Genomic DNA, 22,168 nt, shown 5'->3' on the forward strand with positions numbered 1-22,168 from the left:
TGATTCTGTACACTTAGTATCAGAAGAAGTAAGCCTCTTTATTTCTGAAGTTTGGCACCTCTACTCTGGATACTCTGCACGCTACCTCTTCATTACTCTTAGAAATTTTCTTCAGCCACAATTCTTTTTTTGTTTTATATTGAGAGTCTTTATTTTTTCCATGCTAATTTTTCTTCTCTGCTTATAAATACATATGCTTAAGTATTTCTATCTTAAAAATTATAATACAATAAAGCAACATTTTAAAAAAAAATTTATCTTAGAACTTCTGTTATTTCTAGGAGGACTAAAACAGTAGTCTAAACTTGTCATTCATCCTAAATGCTCTCCTTTCTTGTGCATGCTGATTTAGTTCTTACTATACTATTGTCTCACCCTTCCACTTCATTGGACTCATTAACCCTGGCAAAATACTCTGGTTGGTAACTGATGTTTTTTCATCCTCTTCCCTCACTGAAAATTTCCACTGCTTACTATGCTTTCTTGAGTTGGTCTCATCCTTTGGATTCCTCAGACTCATCTTCCATCCCCTACCTATTCTCCCCCAGCTCCTTGACAATCATATCTCCAAGTCCTCTTGTTTGCCCTCTCTGTCCTACTCTTTCAGTCACCTTTTCTTTCCCTATCTGTTCTTCCCTTTGGCTGTCTTACATATAGTCCTGTAATAATAATTGATCCAAATTTTGATTGATTTTTGTCCCTTCTTCTTCAACAAATTGATTTCTCTACTTTTATCTTTATTTTGTTCAGTAATAACAAGAGACAACCAAAGTCCAAAATAGAATATAAAGAGTCAGAGTTGACCCAGTTAAATCCATCACTTCCTTAAAAAGTGGCCCAAAGTTCTGTAAATTACTTGCTTCAAATTATGATTGCAATGCACCCTCTCATCACCTTGCTTCAACTCTACCCTACAGCCTACCATACTAAGACTGCACTGTGCTTGGTTTCCACACCTCCAATCTCCTTTGCTTCCAATGTATCCTTCATATATTTACAAAGAGGGAAATGAGGGGAGGGTGGGGGCTGGGGGAAGGAAAGATGGTGGAATGAGACAAACATCATGACCCTATGTACATATATGATTACCGAATGGTGTGAATCTACATTATGTACAATCAGAAAAATGAAAATTTTTACTCCATTTGTGTATAATAAGTCAAAATGCATTCTGTGGTCATGTATAACTAAATAGAACAGATGATGAAAAAAAAAAAAAAAAAGAAAGAAAGAAACACACCCAATCATGCCCTCAAATAAAAAACTGATTTTTTTCTTTTTTTTTTTTTTTGGCAAATACATATGTGACTTTCATACAGGACCTCAAATCCTTCAGTGACTTGCATCTTTTTAAATTACATGATGCTCCCTCTAACTTAGGACCATACTGTCTGGCTTCATTCACTTCTTGGCTCCTTAGCCATTTAAAATTGATCACAATCTCTGATGGGAGAAGGTCATATTCAACTCAATATTTATATTCCCAGTGGCAAGTATAGTCCCTTGGACACACATGAAAAAAATAAATAAATAAATATTTGCTAAACAAAACCAAACGTGTAAAAAAGATACAGAAAAAAAAAAAAAAAAAAAAAAAAAAAAAAACCACAGGTCCATTGTTCTACTGGAAAGGGGAAAACATGAGATCTCATTTGTCAATACTTAAGTGGATTTTAATAATGTTCCTAAATACTATTATATACTTAATATATGTAATGGCTATATATATATAAACATATATATATTTAAAATTGCCATCTCTTTTCTTGTATTTATGTCATCTGACATAGTATCTTAGGTTTACTTCCGCGGGAAACAGCCACTTCGGTGTATGTAGTTAATTGGGGAAACACTCTTCAGGTCAGTACTTGTGGTGGAGGGAGGGAAACAGTTCAAGGGGAAGGCAGAAGTTCAACAGCCATGCAGTTGTAGGAGGCTTCAGACAATTCCAGAAGGAGTGCCAAAGCAAGCATGGTCCTTCAGAATAGTTTTGAACGGAGGCAAGAAAACTGGGTCTTGGTGACGTTGAGCAGATCAGCGATTGCATGAGGACTGCTGCTTCCGCTTCCAGTGAAGTTAAAGATTTCCACTGCAGAAACACCTGTGTCTTCAGGAAGCTGTGCCATCATGCTCCTGACAACTGCTTGATTGAGCTGAGCCATTTACCATAGCAAAACTGTCCAATTTTTTGGTGGATGACTCAGTTTCTCCCTCCCACTATAAGAGCTATCTTTGCACTGGTCCAAACCCCACAGGAAACAAGAAACTCTCTAAACCCTCCCCACTGCTCAGGTCTTTGGTTAGTACCTTCCTTCCAGAACACAAACTGGCAGAATTCTTTCCAGAAACACAAATAAGATTTATTTAAATCTTTCTTGATTTCTAATTTCTTATGTATTAAAACACACTGTTACCTCATCATATGTAAAGTCTTTTTAGGTCTTTTTAGGTCTCCTGTGTATACTTTGGCTTCTTGAGCCTCATGCCACAGTTTCTCTGGATGTTTTCATGACTAACACAGTAATGACCTTGGGTTAATCTCAATTTTGCACATATTCTTCCTTCTGCCTGGAGTGGAAAACCTCCTTCTCCATTTTCAAGAAACACCTTACAGTTTTCTCTTTTGGAAAGTTTCTCCAGCATCCTCAGTTAAGATCAAAGAGTATCTTCTGTATTTTCAACTTTGTTCTTCAACACTGTTAGAATATTCAATGCTGTATTTACATAGTCTTTTAAAAGCGCTCTCCCTTTTTATCTTAATCTCTGTCACATCAATGTCTCCCATATTTGCAGACATAGAGTGTCAGATACAAATTCACTGAATGAATGAGAGAATACATGAATGATTTGATTGCTTGATGAAGTATGTGTTGTGAATATACCTAAGAGATTTTGGCAGGAGTATGTGTTAAACCTACTTTCTCTATTTGGCTTTTGTTCATACTCTTTTTTCCCTTCGCTCAGAAAGATAGACAATCTTACTCTTTCTATTATCAGTCCTACAAATTCCTGAAAATTACTAAATGCTTGAGTAGTGTTTTCAAGTGGTAATATAGAAGCAAACCTCTCTATTAGAACATTAACGGATTTTTCAAAGATTGTATCCTTTTCGGGGGTTAGTACCAGGGATTGAACTCCAGGGCACTTGACCACTGAGTCATATCCTCAGCCCTATTTTGTATTTTTATTTAGAGACAGGGTTCCCACTGAGTTGCTTAGCATCTCGCTTTTGCTGAGGCTGGCTTTGAACTCTCAATCCTCCTTCTTCAATCTCCCAAGCCACTGGGATTGCAGGTGTGCGCCACCACACCCAGCAAAGATTGCAACTTTTGTTTTATATTTCTGTGATTTACTTATTCCCTCCTACAAACGCATATACTTATGCTGATGCATCATTTTGTTTGACAATTGAATTAATTTTTATCTCTGATTTTCAATATATATTTTAATTATATTGATAATAATAACAATAACAAATTGAACTATTAAACATGACTTTTGAGAATGCTTCTTTTAATAAACATTAATTCATTTTTTCAAACAAACATTTTGTGGTCCAGACAAAACTCTTTTCCAGTACTACCTACTCTAACTCTTATAATGTTACAATAATCTCCATAAAGGGCATGTATTTTGTAATGTGCTATAATGTATATGATAGTGAAGATTCACTTTTGTGCTTTCTGGACCAAATTTTGACATCATTTGGCCATATGTATTTCACTGACATCTTTGAGAAAACTTGATAAAGTAAAAAATTATTTTTGTACTTACTGTTTCATTTTTAAATTGAAGGGAAAATGTATGATATAAAATGAAAAAGGAGATACTAGCTTTGGAAAGATTAGAGATATGAAGGACAATAAAATTGGTATAATATTTTCTAAAGGAATTTGAAGGGCTTAGAATCAAGAAAAACGAAAGGAATAATTTATTTCAAGACAGAAAACATCAATCCTGAGACAAAAGGGAAAATTAGATGCTGAGAGTATGGGCGAGTTTAATATCATCTAATTGTGAATTGTGTGAAAGGGCAAATTATTAAAATACTTTAAGCCTCTATGTTCTTGTCATGCATCATTTGTTCAATAAACATTTATTGATCATCTGCTATTTATCGCCACAGTGATAGACACTGAAGAGATCAAAGGGAAAAATAAGAAGAGTAGTTACATCAATTTATCTTATACATATCATTATAGGGAGTCCAAAAGAGTTACCAGGGAATTATGTTTAGAGTCATGACAGGAGAAGGAAAAAGTGCTATTTTATGATGCAATAAGGGAGGGTCAACCAAGAGTTACCAGGGGTCAACATAGTGCTCTTGAAACACTTGCACCAAGAAGGGGCTTGATCAGTAAAATTTTACTTTGGAAAGTGTACATTCACAGGAAGGTAATGGTGCTCCAGGAAAATCTAACGGTATAGTCAGAGTGTAATAGGAAGAGAGATTTGGCCATGATTTAAGAACAAAACAAAACAAAATTATTGGGGCAGAATGACAGTGTTTTTAAAGCATGGAGCAGGAAAATATTAAGTTGGAGTGCTAGGTGGAAGATAGATCAAAAGACTATGTAAATTGGTGCGTCTCAAAAATTGATGTCACTACAATTGCTGGAGATCTTGTTAAAACCTAGCATCCTACTCAGCAGGTCTAGGGCCCTGATATCTAACAAACTCACCAGGTCTGTCTGTTGAATTTTGAGCAGCAAAGATTTCAATTACATTCAGGGATTTTAATTTTATATCTGTTCCAGTAGGAATTCAGGAATAAGTTTAAATAGGAAAATAAGTTGATCAGGTTTTTATTTTTACAAGATCCTTCTCACACCTCGTGAACATTAAAGTAGAAATTAAAAGTTCTGGAGGTGGGAAGATACTTAGGAGACAATAATAATAGTCAAAATAAAAAACTTGGGAAGTTGCAGTGGGGATAACAGGGTAAAAATTTAAGATCTAGAATCAAAAGATAATGATGATTAGTTGAATTCACATAGAGAGGAAGAGAGACATCAAGGATGTTGCCCAAGTTTATGGAGCAAATGCATGCATAGTGGTGATAATTGTGACATTGATAATCCAACAGCTAACATTCATCCCATATATACTATAATTTGGGGACTAACTTGTGTGCTTTTAAGTGTGTGTAATTTAAGTTACAAAAAATATAGAAGTTACTATCATATCCCCATTTTATAGCTGAGCATACTAATTCATGGGTTAAATTCAGAATTAGTAAAATACAAATGCTCAGAAGATGATTATGATCATTATGTACATAATTGCTATTATTATTATTTCACTGCATAAGGAACTACTCAAGAACAAGATTGAAAGAATCACTTTCTGGCAGTGATTTTTTTTTTCTTGGTATCATGGAAGGTAGAGTTGCTCAGAGAAAGGTAGGACTGGGTAGAAAATTTGAATCTCCAATATCAAGAGTGGGAAAAACTTGAGTTTAGATAAGAAAAACGCTGAAAAGTAGCACTAAAAGCCCACAAAATCAACCTTTGTGAATTTGTTTTAAAGTTAATCATAATTATTCTAGAAGGTATCAGTAGCCCTGTGGTGGAAACAGAAAAAAATGGAGGGAAGTCTTGATTCAAAGTTAAGTCAATATCATTAATAAGAATATAATAGATTATGTTGATGATAGAGCTCATATAGGACAAGGATGGAACGAAGGGAGAAGGGATTAAGTAATTTAAAAAAGGAAGAATTTGTTAAGGGTTTAGAGTCATTGTGTTTGAAATGTTTATGCCCTGGATCATGATTCTGCTCAGATTTCCTTAACATACTACAGTATTTCACATACCTTTGGGTTTCAGTATAAGATATCATAATGTTGTAGGAATCCTTTAGTTGATAAAACACCATAAAAGTAATCTCAGAGAACAATAAAAGATCTTCCAGTTCATGTCACAACTGGCAACAAACCAAAGGCTACTGAATCCCTCTCCTAAAAGCCAACTCTATAAAATGCAGAAGCTAGAAGAGGAAATGAATTCTGTAAAATAATAATAACATTGTAAAATACTTTGGGGAAATGAGAGGTTGTGTGTACTTATTTGGATGAAAGGTGGGTGGATACCATTGGAATGAGGAACATGAGAATCAGCAGAATATAATTAGAAAAGAGTTTTCTGTTTTCTTTTGTCTCTGTTCAATTTCTTAAGACAATTACTTCCTTCCCTATCCCAAAGAACCCAGTACCTCCAACTCTGGACAATGGGTGCTATGAGGCGATCCAAAAAGCCTTATTGGGGTGCTAAAGGACAAACAGACTTGTCTTCTTGTCTCTCCTCCAAATTCTGAAGCTTGTTGTTTATAAATTAGGGACTATCCAATTTCATCCCTGTTCCTATAACAAAATATAGGAAATTTTATAAATAACAAAAATTTATTTCTTATGGTTCTGGATCTCCTCCCTTTGTCATCCCAGAACAGGGAGCATAGACTTCCAAGCATGACATACATGGGCTCACATACAAGACATTAAAGTATTCCAAATACTCTAAGAGAGTATTCTTTTGAAAGAAAATGGTGCATGAACTTAAAATAAATTAACTATAGTTACCTTACCGTGCTTTGAATACCAGGACTTCTCTCTCCTATTTAACTGTAATTCCGTACCTGTGGAATAATACTATTGTCTCTCTTTTTCCCTTCTCCTCCTTCCCACCATTCCACTCTCTGCTTCTACCCAGTAGAACCACTTTCTTTTCCACTTATCATATGGAATAAGGTGATATCATATGTTTATTCTGTGCCTGGCTTATTTTGCTTAATTTTGCTTAACCTCATGTTCTCAAGTTTTAGATGGGGAATTGAAAATGGCAGGATTTCCTTCCATTTTGTTTGGATAGTATTCCATTGTGTGTAGATGCCACTTTTTTAAAAACACATTGATCCATTTATAGGCATTTTGGGTGTTTCCATATAGTGACTATTGTGCAGCTATCTCTTCAAAGTATTGATCTCATTTTCTTTGTATATATATTCAGTAGTGGGGTTGCTGGATTATACTACTTTTATTTTGCCAAGGAAACTTTGTTGTTTTCCAGAATGGTTGTAGTAATTTGCAATATCATCAGTGGTTTATAAGGATTCCCCCTTTTCTTCACATCCTCACCAGCACTCGTATCTCTCATCTTTTTGATAATAGCCAACATAACAGGTGTGAGATGCATTGCGTTTGGGGTTTGATTTGTCTTTCTTTGATGATCAAAGCATCTTCCATATCCATGAAGAATCCCATTGAAGTTTTTATTTTTAATTTTTTCTGTTTAGATATACATGACAGTAAAGTATATTTTGACATATTATACATACAAGGAGTACAACTTAGGATCCCATTCTTGTAGTTGTACAAAATGTGGAGTTTCACGGGTCATGTATTTGTATTTTGATAGAAATCGTTTTGAATGTGTAAATTCACTGAATGTCGAAAGTTGAAAGCTTTTCTTCTAAAATCTGAAAGAAGACAAGGATATCCACTGTTGCCACCATTTATTTTCTTATTTGGACAGTCATGTGTTCTGATGAAACCCTATTCCACTTTCGACTTTCTGACTCATCTCTCACAAATAACTAGAGAATGGGCCCAATATCTTTTTCTTCTTTCCAAAATGAGTGCAATTTTGAAGTGAAAGGATCGAGGTGCATTTAATATTTCAATATAGCTTTGGAAATGGATTATTTCTGTATGATTCAAGTAGTCATTCTTCCTTATTTTCTCTGTGCTTCTATAGTTCAGTGATTGAGTTCATTAGTTAAAACTTCATTGGTTATTGTAAAAAAAAAGGAAGATTTTATTATTTCTTTAGTTTGAAGAAAAATTTCATATAAGATGGAATTTAATATTTGGGATTATTTTATTTTATGTCTTTATGACAAACAATTGGACATGTTTAATTTTTGAACAACAGAGTAATGTTGTGACACAATTTGTTCCTCCAAACAAGCTTCTAATTTATGCCAGTTGATTTCATATTTTATTACCAAAAAAAGAATTAAGACGCCAATGTGTGTCATATGTTTCTTTCTTATTAAGATACACAATTTCATTTTACTACCAATGTTCAATTCAGCTCATCATTTTTCCTTACACAAAGTGATAGGAAAAAGTTCTCTCTGAAATCAGAGTTGAATTTACATAGGCACTCTGTTTCCTAACATGATGTGAGAAGCAAATTATTAAGTGCAAGATATATAAATATATAGTTCTTTGGATGGCACATTAAATGTATAAATAATCAATCACATCTTTCTCTCTGCTTTTTTGATGTCATGCATATGTTCCTCCCTAAATTGTCCTCCATAAAATGCAAATACTTTCCATTACAAAGCAAGTGGTTTTTTCCCTTCTTCCAGAAAGCCTGTTCTTGTGAATTATAAGCTTACATATACTATAAAGGTAAAATGTAACTACTTTACATACATGAAAGAAAATACACAACATAGATAAATATCTCATCCTCTTTTAGTTAACTGGTTATTATGACCATGATTCCTTTGTTCATAAATAATTTTGGGAAATTTGGAAAATTTAAAAAATAGCTTTTTTCTCTATTTTCTCACATGTAGATAAATATTTCTAAAAATGTTAATGGTGTGATAAATCATAAAGCTACATTTAAAATATACTTATGCAAATGATGCATCAGTAATAGAATTTTCTCACTATCTTATGCATAACTAGGGAATAGAATATTATTGAGACAAATAATATTATTTTAATAATTTTTATTTTGAAGTATTTTATAAATATATTATCTTAGAGTGTTAAGGTGGTGACTGAACAATTCCAATGCTAATGATAGGAAAATACCAAAAGAAGTTTATTTTTATTTTATTTTACTTTATTTGACATAATTACTTTTTCATGAACTATAATTTGACTTGTTTTTATCACTATATTAAAAGAAAAAAGAAGGAAAATCAAAAGTGTAGCAAATTTCAGTTAATGGAATAAAAACTTTTGTGTAGATGCCCTGTCTATATGCAGAGATGAATAATTCATCCATTGTACTTTCCTTGATACTTGTTCAAACAATGAACTGTTAAATAAATGATATATATTAAACAGGTTCCATTCACCCAGAAGTGTGTAATGGATGATATCAAAGAAGACTTTGCTTCTTTCTTAGGGAACTTTACCATTTACTGGGAAGGCAAAGAAACAAAAAGTAACGAGAAAGTACTTGCATGCTTAAGGATTTGGCACTTAATATAAATGCATAAGCAATTCAGAAAAAGGAAATAGAGTAAACCAGATTGATAAGAGTCAGCTAAGGGCACAATAGACATTGTCTTGGGTTTTCTGCTATAATCTTTGTTTCTCTTATCTCCTCAACCTATCCACATTATATCCATTCTAGATTGCTAAAATCAACTCTGGTATCTTATTTGAAACCAGTCTGGATTAGGTGTACATTTCTCTTGTCTGAGCTCCTGCTTTACTAATGATGTTGGTATTTATTGTCTCATGGTTGTATATATCTTAGCACATATCCTTGATAATTTTCTAGAAATGAATTTCTGGGTTTTCATATATGTAAGAATTATTCCACAGTTTATATTTTACCTTTGCTTTTCAGAAAGTTTTATAGGTATTGCAAACATTTTATTTTTGCTCAGTTTGTCTTTTTTTATTTTAAAACTACATTTCATTAACCAAATTGAAAGTTCCTTCATTTTTTAGTTTGATAATAATAATTAGCCTTAGATGGATATTCCTTAGCTTAAGTGGCTTTCCTAGCACTGTTGTTTTAGGTACAGTAGACCCACATGATTAGTGAGAATATATTAGGTACTGAACAAATGTTTCTTGAACAAATATTGGAAATTAATGATCCTACTTACTGATTACATCAGCTACCTAAAGGTCACATTTAATTTAATTTTTCCTTCCTATTGTTTTATGGAACTATTGACCTAAAGAGTGAAAAGTGCTCATTCATCTTTTTTGGCAATCATAATTGAAGAAATATAGTGAGTTATTGGTTTTTATTAACTCAAACATTTAGTCACTATTAAATAAAAATGAACATTTTCAGTACAAACGGGAATGAAAATTAGATAATATTTTGCATATGTGGTATGGAGGTTTTCAAATTCTTTATTTCTCCTTCCATTAAGAGGCAGATTCAGTGTCTACTCTCCTGGAACTTGGGGTCAATTTTGTGACTACTTCAAAAGTAGAATGTGGTAGTGATACAGTGCCAACTTTAAGGATGGATAGAAAATATCATCCAACTTCCAATAATTTCCCTTGGGACAGTCACAGTGACATCCCTCAAGCCTCCACATAAGAAGTCTGGCTGTAAGGATAGGGGAGACAATAAGAGAGAGTATAGCTACAGAGGGGTGGGGGGCCTGAGAAGCCCTCCCTATTTTTATCTTTCCAGTCTAAATATCAGACATGAATGAGGAAATCTCATGAAGGATGTCAGCCCAGTCCACATCCGACTCCCTCAAACGAAAAACGCCTAAACCCCAGTTAACATACAGAATATAAGTGGTAGTTAATATTTTCAGGTACTCTCAGGAGGCAATTCTCAACCTCAAAATAGATAATCAGACACATGGCAAATAGTTTCATGAGATGAAACACTTTAAATTTCATATTATATATTCTTCTGAAATGACTATGTCTATAGAATCAAATGCCATCTTATTGTTTTATTTGTATAAAATGTACCTCAAAATTAGACATATACCCATTTTTGGAGGAAGAAGGAACAATCATATCAGATGTATTTAAATCAAGTTTTGAAAGGTAAAAGGTTTACATCTTACACTAGACTATTAAAAATGATCACCATCTGTATTTTTGTAACGTTTAATACTTGACTCTTTCAAAAGAGTTCATTTAAAGTAAATGTCTTAAAATAATAAAATAAATTATATTTTATTATTCAGAACTAATAATACCTCATTAGAATATGAGTTATAGCTCTAGTCCTTTTTATCTTTTATTTTGGAACAGGGTCTTGCTAAATTGTGAAGGCTGGTCTCAAACTTTCAATCTTCCTGCCTCAGTCTCCTGAGTAGCTGAGATTACAGGAGTGTATCACCAAGCCTGGCAAAACAAATGTTTTATAAGCTAAACTTTATGAAAAAAAAATTAAAATGAAACTGGTTGATATAGAATTTTTATAACTAAAAATTTTTATAACTAAAATTTTTATAATTAACAATTCTTTTTCTTACTTTATTTTTAACCATGTCATGAGGATAAAGTGCAACTAGAAAATAAACTCAAGAAAATAATTTAAATATATTAATTATCCTAGTCTTGGGTGTAACAAGATAAAAAATATCCACTGATAAGAAATCGCTTTGACTATTTCCCAGTGTTCCCCAATTTTTGAAATTTATCTTAATTTAGGATTTAGTTTATTCTGAGCTTTCTGACTATTGTACAGTTTCTGGTCACTCAGGTCAAAGAGTTTTGTGAGAACTTTGCTAATGAATGCCTTTCTGCATTTTACAGTTGCATTTAGTCTGGCATGGAAACATGACCCCATGTACAGTAGTATAAAATGAAGAATGAATGGAAATAACTCATAATTAATGATCTTGGCTTTGCTTAGTTAATTTTACAATGAATCTGTTGCCAAATCTACCTCATAAGAGACCAACTGAAGAAAGAAATTCAGTTAGAAACCTTTAAAAAAGAAACAAAAGATGAGCATTTACTCTTCTTTATCTTTTAATAAATGTAATAAGAAGTTACATTTATCTTTCATCAATTTCTCAGCAATGAGAATATTTAAAGAATGAATTAGAGTTCCTGAAACTGTAAGAGGAATTTGAAGGCGAATGATGCTGAAAATTCGCAATTTGATAGAAAAGATTAAATGATGCAGAATCCACTGATAGGGTAAGAGAAATGGGGGGGGGGGATCCAGATAATGTTTTGAAAAAAAAAGAGCAAAATTTAATATGAAATTTTGTAAGTAATAATTACTAGCAGGAGATGAATTTGATGAGGAAACTGGTATTATTTTAGAATTCTTCCCTTCTTCAATTTTCATCTCCTTCCTTCAAAACCAAATGATTAAAATTGGCATCTGGCTGATTTGCCATAACAGGCACATTGTTCCCTCATGGGATGCAGGCTCTCCACAGCTTCCTAAATGATCCATGTACATCCGAATTGCTGAGAAATTCAAAGGAAAAAAAAAAAAAAAAGAATAGAAATAAAATTGAGATGTTTTTTATTCCGAGCCAAACACCTCCTTGCTGCCCTAAACCCTATACTCTTTTATATAATTCATGTCATATAATTGGGTTTTGCAAAGATAATTTTGTAACCTCTGGGGACTTTCTAGGCTTTAGTTTCCTAATCTGGAAAATGGAAATAATAAGACATACCTCAAAGGATACTTGTGAAATAAGATACTATTGTAGGGATGTATAAATATAGCAAACTTTATGATATTTTTACTAGTGACAACTTTTATCACAATTTCTGAGTATATGTCTTACTTCTGCAAATACAATGTAGACTACTGAATACTTGTGTTTCTAGGATATTTCCCATGGAATGTGTTCAGTAAAAAGTTATCATCCTTTTCCAGGCCCAGCTGTGAATTCCCTATTTTTAAGGGATCTATTTGATTCTAGTTTGGGCTTGTTCCTCTTATCTCTGTACATTATACCAAGGAAAGATGATACAAGCTACCAATCCTCTGGCTCAATTTCAAAGTTGAATTCCAACTACATTATAACTGCAAATAACTTTGTGTCCATCTGTACAATCTTGCCTCATTTTTCAGTCTTTTAACTTGTTCAGTTACAGAGTAAACAGAATAGCAGAATTGCAGATATTAATGTTAGCTCCACAGAATTATGTTTCAATAATTTATGATTAAATTTCAACCTAAGTGTATATCATGGTCTCTTTCTTAGAAGGAAAACTTGTGATCAGTGTAGGACTGACAGCACAACACAGTGAAAAGACCCTAAATTTGGGAATCAAACAGAGAGATTTCTTGTATTTCTCAGTATATAACATTTTGCCATGTATCTTTAGGAGAATTACTCATTATTCTTTCTGCCTCATTTAACACATTAATGTAATAAAACACTTCAAATTTGACGATTATTGTGAAGACTACTGTGCTAAGAGATTTTAGTGGTGTCTGGAAATTCCTAGGCCAACAAAACATGCATTGATCCCTTCCTTCACCTGCAGTTACAAAAGCAGATTGGTATTGCTTGTAATGGAATTTCTGCTTTTCTGGAACACAATAAGCTCAAAGATGTTAATATAGTTCTAAATTCCAAGGTACAGAAATAATCTGGTTATCTTCAATCCATCTTCATTTTAATTACCCAGAAAGAAAGCTGAATAACCTTACCCATAAAAACAATATGCGTGTTTGTAACTTTGAGCCTGGTATTGTACAGGAACAAATATGTACATATGTGCATATCCCTACATTGCTGAGCAGAGAGACTGCCTGGAATAGAAAACAAATTCACAAGCATTTACACAGAATTTGTATATGTGTGTGTACAAATGTGTATATATATTTGCACAGTACATATCTTATATGTACACAAATGTATATATTTACATACATATGAACATTTTAAGAAGATAGTACAATTTGGATAGCAAGTAACTGAAAAACTGAAATCAGATATTTTTTGAGTACTTCCATTTCCAAATTTTATGACTCTGTGGTTTATTTTATGTTTATTTATTCATTTTGTTTTGTTTTGTTTGTAGTACTAAGGATTGAACACAAGGGCACTTTACCACTGAGCTACATCTCCAGACATTTTTATTTTTTGAAACAGGGTATCTTTAAATTGCTGAAGATGGCCTCAAACTTGTGATCCTCCTGCATCAGACTCCCGAATAGCTGGGATTATAGGTAAGTGTCACCACACCTGGCTATGGCTGTATGTTTTTAATCATAGTGTAGATTTTTGTAAGATGAAGGATAAAGAGATTATTTACCAAACTTGATCCAAGACTTGAATTTTTAAATAAGTCAAAAGATATTTCTAAAAATTGCATGTAATATAAAATGCTTCTCTTATATACATATATTACATATTAGAGATGTTTATAGCCTTGAACACAATTTATTTTTTGGTTTACTATGGGAGGATATCCAAGTAAATTATGTTTTTACTTTTTCAAGTATTTGTGTGCAAATAATAAAATATCTGGGACTCCATTCAAATTTCTTTGGCCACGCATCTTCCTTCAGAATAATTTGGATGTTATTGACTCATATTTCATTGTTTTTAAAATATTTATTTGATTCAAGTTTATCTCAATGTTTGTGCCATTTCCTATTCTATTTTTAGGCCAATCTTTAGCAAGCACATTTGTAAAATAACAGTAATGCAAATAATATTTTTTTTTTTTGCTGTGCTGGGGATCGAACCCAGGGCTTTGTGCTAAAGCACTCTACTGACTGAGCTATCTCCCCAGTCCACAAATTATATTTTATAAAATTCATAGTCTTACATTTTGAGAAAATATATACTTTATTTTTATATGTTTCTTACAAAATGTGTGTATTATCATTTAGAGTGACGAAGAGACATTGATTTCCTTTTCAAATTCTGACATGTTAAATTTACTAACTTATTATTTAAGGATTATTAAGTAGAATTGCTAAGTATAAAACTGTATTTCAATCATATTTTTGGTTATATTTGGAGAAAATGGAATTTGGAATCTGGATTCTAAATCCCCTTAAGATTTCAATCTTCATTTCATTTTGCCTTATTTTATGCTTATAGTATACTAAGATCAGCTTAATCATAATATTGTTGTGGGAAAATATCCAATAGATAATCAGAGTCCAGACACTCCACTAACAATCTAGGGTATAGCTGGCACATATTCCTACCTAAAGATTTTGTAGTTCCATTATTCCTTGTAAGAAATTATTGATGTTTACTCTAATAGCACATCATCTCTTCTCAATTTTCAAGATCGGAAAGTTCAAATGCTGGGTGCTGCAGATGGCACGTTTGTGTCCCTGCCAAATTTTATATGTTAAAATCACAACCCCCAAGTGATGGTGTTAGGAAGAGGGGGTTATGAGATTTTATTAGGTTATAAGGACAGAACCCTCATGAATGAGATTAGCAACCTTATGAAAGGTATTCCAGGGAGTTCTTTCCCCCTTACAGCTTGTGAGGTTACAATGAGATGACACTGTAAACCAGGAAACTGGATGTCATGTGTGAGACAAGAAGGTTTCGAGGAGAGATGATTGGATTATGAGGTCCTTAGATCCATCAGTGAATTGACTCCCTGATAGAATTAACTGAGTGGTAACTGAAGGTGGATAGGGTGTGGATGGAGAAGGTGAGCATTGGGGCCATGCTTTCGGGGTATATATTTTGTATCTGTTAAGTGGAGTCTCTCTTTTGCTTTCTGACCATCATATGAGCTGCTTACCTCCTCCACAGGCTTCTACCATGATGTTCAGTCTTACTTTGAGCCCCAAGGAATGAAATTGGTTTTCTATGGACCAAATAAACTTTTTATCCTTAAAATTGCTCTTGTCTGGTCTCTTAGACACAGTAGCAAAAAAGTTGACTAAAACACTGGTCCTCACTTAACACCAAATCTGTTAGGCCTTGATCTTTTACTTACCAGCCTCCAGAAATGTAAAAAATAAATGTTTATTATTTAAGCCACTCAGTCCATGGTGAGCTGTTACAGTAGCCTCAATAGATTAAGACATTGGTATACCATTATTTTCACAAGGACAATGGACCCTCTTTTGCTATAGCTTAATATTTTATCTGAATACTTACTACAAGGTCTCCTTTCTGGAAAATTTCCAAGTTTTTCACACAGCACATTGAGATTATTGATAACTCCTGTCTTGTCAAATAAATAATTTTGGGGTCTATTGGCTTAATGATTACACACACACACACACACACACACACACACACACACACACACATCTCACGAGTACTCTAAAACCTAGTGGCAAAAACAGCAGCATTTATTATCTCTAGGTCCTTTGGCCATGAATCTTTACAAAGCTGCAGTCAAGTTGTCAATGTGTGCTACAATCATCTCAAGGATTGCATGGGGTGGATCTTATCCCAAGATCATTTACGTAATTGTTACCAGGATTCCTATAGGCTTGGGCCAGAAAACTGAGAGCCTCAGTTTCTCACTGACCAAGACAAGAAGCTACCCTTTGCACTTGTCATGTGGGACCTTTTTCCATTGGGTAGCTCACATGAGAGTATACTTCTTCAGAGCATTTAAGCAAGAGGGCAAGGGAGAGTCTGTGAGCAAAACAGAATGCATTGTCTGTGGAGAACAGATGAGACCCCAGTCATCAGCTGATCCTGCAGTGTCATCAAAAGCCAAGCCTGGGAAACATTCCTTGCCCAAAGGCAAGGATGTTATCAACCTGACTCAGATCTGACACTAACAGTTATCAAACATCCCAGGACAATGGATTTCCTGGGTGCAGCAGAATGTTCCTACCACTGCAACAGTAGGATAGCTGCAAAAAATACTTCTAACTCTGTAACTTTTTAAAGCACAAAGTAGCTTCCTGATAACTCACAAAATTTGAACAATTTACAATACCCCTATAGTTTAACTTCCTTATTATGGGACCCTATATAATAAACTTTTAGAGCTAGTCCTGGTTACTGTACCTCTATCAGAGGGCAGTGTCCTACCTGGCCTCAGCTTTGCTTAAAAATGTCTCTGTGTTTTCTTTGTCTCTGTGCTTTTCTCCATCTCCCATTGTCCCTACTTGAGATCCTTTGTTGATGCTTTCAAAGCTAGTGTCACAAGTGGCATCCTATTTATTTGACCTATTCTGTTTTTCACAGGCAAGCAACTTGATCCATCCACACAATGGAATGAATACAAGAAGGTGGGTTTCACTGGGAAGCATTTCAGAAGTTGCCTGCTACAACGATATTCTCTTAACACAATTCTAGAAGGCTAGTTCAATTAAACAATAGTTATTAAGGTGCATAATGTATGTCAGATAGTAGGTGAATAAAATGATGAATTATAGTGTTTACTTTGAAGGTTCATAACCTATTTTGAAAACTAATTGGCCTGATGCTGTAGTACAAGTTCTATGGGAGTGTAGATTCCTAATCCAGTCTGTGAGATTAGGAAAAGCTACCCAGTGGAGAAAGTTGAGCTGTTTTGTGACACAGAAGTTAATGGGGATAAGGCAACATATTAAGTAGAGGAAAACAGCTTTGCAAAGTCACTGGACATGACACAGCACAGTGCATCACGGTATGTGCTGTGTAATACATTGTCCATCTGGGCCCTTAGAAGAAATTGCACCATAATACATTTACTCCAGAAAAAGTACAAAGCTCTATGGTAAAATGATATTAAGCATCATTGTTCAGCTCACTTGCCCTGGGCTCCTGCTGAGCTCTCACGCTGTTTAGGAGGAATTCCTAGAGGGATACTTGGTAGAAACTCTTGCTCATAACTTATAACAGCTAAACTCAGGCTCCTGGGGACATTGGCCATAATCACAAATTACACCACACAAATTTCAAAGTGATATGTGAAGATGGAGAACCACCAGCAACAGTCCTACTATCTTGCTTATTTCAATATGTAAACATTCATATTAAAGTCCAACTATGTTGCACAATTTCCTTATCTATAGGAAAGTTTACATTTGCAATAATTATAAAACCAGTTAATGTTGCAGAAACAGTTTAGCAAAAGAAAAATATAAGGAACCAAAAAGTTATAGCAAACCTGCATTAAATTCTACAGGCAAATTTACACCTTTTATTGACTACCGAGGAACACTTGATGTTATGAACTCTTCCTCCTTCTCCTTGAAATATTCTTTCCATTTGGCTCATTAGGCACAAGCTTTGCTGATTTATGTCCATCACCTCTGAATGTTCACTTGCACTTGTGTATATGTGTTTATATGTCTTTTCAAATCTTCTATAAATCAGTAAATGCTAATACCTTAAAATTAATCCAAATACCATGTATTTGTCTAATGTTAGAATCTAATACATACGTCTTGATTGTATCTGATTAATTCCAGTAGAGAGAGGAATCCACTAATTCTTAAGTAATTAAGTTTCCCTCATAAATGCAAAAGATCTGCTTGCGCTGGAAAGATTTAATTGTTTATACCTTCTAGCTCCAGCTTCCCCATGGCTCTAAAATTATATGGCATCAATTATTTCCCTATCTCCACATGACTTAATAGCTGTAGGGCTATTGGGGCTAAAGCAAGGGTAGGTACTCAGAGAAGAACAGATGATGTTATCTTTACAGAATTCTGAACATGCCTTCTACATGTAAAGGAAGATAAATTTTCTATGAGCATACCACTGGTTAATACTACCCTAGGATTATATATAGGACACAGTATAGAAGATACTTCACACTATTAAAAAAAGGAAAGGAAGGAAAGATGAGGAAGGGAGGGAGAAAATGACTATGGAAAGGAGTAAATTGATTCCTTAAAAGAATTAAACATATAATTACCACACAATCCAGCAATTCCACTTATGGTTATACATCCAAAAAATTGAAAGCAACAAATAGAACCCAACTTCATAGAAGTATTATTCACAATAGTTAAAATGCAAAAATAACCCAAATGTCACTAATGATAAAAAGGATGAGTAGATAAACAAAATGTTATATCCACACAAGAAAATATTAAGTCTTTAAAAAGAAAAAAATGATGACACATGCTATAATGTGGATGAACACTGAAGACAGTACATGAGATGAAATGGATCAAACCTAATATGACACATTCTGCAAACTTCCATTTTTGTGAGGTACCGAGAACAGTCAAATTCATAGAGACAGAAAGTGGATCGGTGGCTGCCAGCGGCTGGGGATGGAGGAGTTATCGTTTAATGGATACAGAGTTTCAGTTTTGGGTGGTGAAAAGTGTTCTGCAGATGGATGTTAGTGACGGGATCCCAACAATGTGAATGCAGTTAATGCCAATGAACTCTGCATTTAAAAGTACTTAACATGCACTTGCACTTCTATGCATATTTTACTACAATAAAAACAATTAGGTGTTATTCCAAAAAGCACTGTCGTTAACCCACTTGAAAACTAAAATTTTTTGGTGAGTGTATCTGCCCTACCAAGGAACAGGTCAACTGTATGACCTGTCCAACTCTCAAAACTTCTGTCATGACAATATCCATAATTAATGACTTTCTTAAAATACAATAATATCAAAACTACATACAAATTGACAAACAAGACATTCAACTTGGATTTAGGGCTGGTAGTGTGTGGGAACACAGATCCAGTCTGATTACCTGAGTGTAAGCAGTTTCTGTCTCTTAACTGCAATAATTAAGACAAATCACTTAACCACACTCGGGTCTCTAATTTACTAGGGTATTCTAATTTACAAAGTGGGAAAAATCTTAGCCCCTTCACGTGCACTGAAGTCTGACCTCATGGTTCACCTGTTGAAATCCTAACTTTTAAAGTGGTGGTATTACGTGGAAGAATCTTTGGATGGTGGTTAGATCCTGAGGGTAAAGCCCTCAAGCATGATTGCTGACCTTTTAAAGAGGCCCTGGAGAGCTGCCGTGCTCCTTCCTCCATGTGAGGACACAGTAGTAGTTGTTCACTAAAAAAGGAACCCTCTCCAGGAACCATATCTGTCAGCATCTTGATCTTGAACTTCCCGGCCTCCAGAACTGTGAGAAAGATATTTCTGCCATGTATAAGATAGCAGTCTGTGGTATTTCCTGAGGTCAGACGGAGCAGACTAAGACAACATGGAGTTTCCTGTGAAATAAAGGACATGATATTTGAAAAAGAAGTACAAGAGAGAGGCTGGCACACATATGTTTAAGGATGGAAAAAAATATTTCTTCCATAGATTATGATCATTTCTATTTGAATAGTGAGGGTAATTGTTAAAAATGACTTAACAAAAACAATTTGATTAAGACTTTAAAGGTCCCTGGGGCAGAGTGATTATGCTCTTGGCTGCAATCGTTTCTTTGCTAGGGATTTTTATCTGTCAGCAGCAGTAGCTGAAGTGGGCAATTATCCCCATTAACCTCTACCAATGTTTATCACGATTGTTGTGCTAAAATAAGATTGAGGAATCCATTCAACTCAATATAAATACACTTGGTGACCAATTCGACATCATATTTAGAGTAAAACTCATATTTTTATAGATTTTTCTTAAACCTTCCTGTTCAATCATTTTGCAAGTACTTTATATAAAATGAATGTTATTATAGGCAGATTTAAAATCCCTTCAAAATGTTATAGATGCAATACCTATAAGAGTTCACTTTTCCCCCCACAAAAAACTCCGTGTCATTTTTCATGAAAAGAATATTGCCCTTTTCTACTATTCTTTTTATAGCACGAACTCGTGCAATCCTATCATCTCAATGTAAATGATGAAGGAATTTGTTTCAGAGATTCAGTGTCGATTTATAGCAATCAGTGTTTCTAGACAATGTGTTCCATGAGAGTCCACAACTGTCCTGCTCACCATTGAATCCTTAGTGCTTAAGACACTGCCTAGTACATCAAAGGCGATCACTATGAGTTAACAGATACTTACCCTGTTCTCATCTAAGCTACATTTTTCCAAAGAAACCCTTGTTTCCCAGGGAGGATAAAAGACTACTCCTTCCACCAGTCATTCCCATCTCATTTTTCATGTCCATTTGAGTAACATCCGATCCCTAATGCCATCTTACCTTCTTCCCTGTACCATGTATTCCCATAGACCTACTCTTCATGTGATCATTTCTCTGCCTCCAAACACTTTACACCCCTAAACTCTAATCCTCTTTTTATTGGCATTCCTCATGTTTATAAGCAAAGTATACTAGAGTTTCTGAAAGTTTGCAAAACAAGATATTTATTTCTCTAATAAATATCTTTAATAAATAACATGTAAAACGAAGTAGATTATCAAGCACAGATCAGATTTAAATAGCCATATTGAATGTTTAGACAATTATATTCTAAGATTTAGAAGTGACTAAACAAAACCTCACATAAAAATAAAATGGGTAAAAATATCATATTTGTGTTAAGATGAAATGCATACATTTAAAACATATATATTTGAAGTTGAGTAGGGGAAGGTCTTTACCATAAGACCAAATAAGTTCATGAGAATAAATAAAATTAAATATGTAGTAAATGTGTAGTAAATTAGTAGTAAACTAATATATATGTGTAAGACACCTACAAAATTCAGTGTTGTAAAATATATATGTATAAATAAAACTAATAAAACACAATGCACCATGAGAAAGTGCTAGAGAAGCCCAGAAGAGAAATCAAGGGACTCTGTAGAAGAGTTTAACAGGTAATATTTGAAACTGGTCTTGGAAAATAAGTACAATTTTATGAGGTAAAATGTGGAGGAAAAATTATATCTGGATTTACTAAACATCTTAACATTTCATTCTTATGACAGCATATAACAAAAGAGATGTTTATAATAATATCAAACATGATTCACTCTTTCATAATTGAAGACGTATAGGCCCAAGACCTCTCAGATAGCTGAACGCTAGAACTAGAACTCTTCTTGTATTTTCTCTGTAAAATTTTGTTTCTCAAAAGAAGTATATCCAAGAACATGGGAGATCTTTCCATCTTCTAAGGTTTTCTTTAATTTCTTTCTTTAGTGTTCTGTAGTTCTCATTGTAGAGGTCATTAACCTCTTTTGTGAGATTGATTCCCAAGTATTTTATTTTTTTCGAGGCTATTGTGAATGGGGTAGTTTTCCTAATTATTCTTTCCAAAGATTCATCACTTATGTATAAAAATGCATTAGATTTATGTGCATTGATCTTATATCCCACTACTTTACTGAATTCACTTATGAGTTCTAAAAGTTTTCTGGTGGAATTTCCTGGTTCCTCTAAGTATATAATTATGTCATCAGCAAATAGGGATAGTTTGAGTTCTTCTTTTCCTATTCGTATCCCTTTAATGTCTTTGGTCTGTCTAATTGCTCTGGCTAGAGATTCAAGGATGATATTGAATAGAAGTGATGAAAGAGGGCATCCCTGCCTTGTTCCAGTTTTTAGGGGGAATGCTTTCCGTTTTTCACCATTTAGAATAATATTAGCCATGGGCTTAGCATACATGGCCTTTACAATGTAAAGGAAT

The sequence above is a fragment of the Sciurus vulgaris genome (genome assembly GCF_902686455.1).
Source record: "Sciurus vulgaris genome assembly, chromosome: 5".
Taxonomy (NCBI): Eukaryota; Metazoa; Chordata; class Mammalia; order Rodentia; family Sciuridae; genus Sciurus; species Sciurus vulgaris.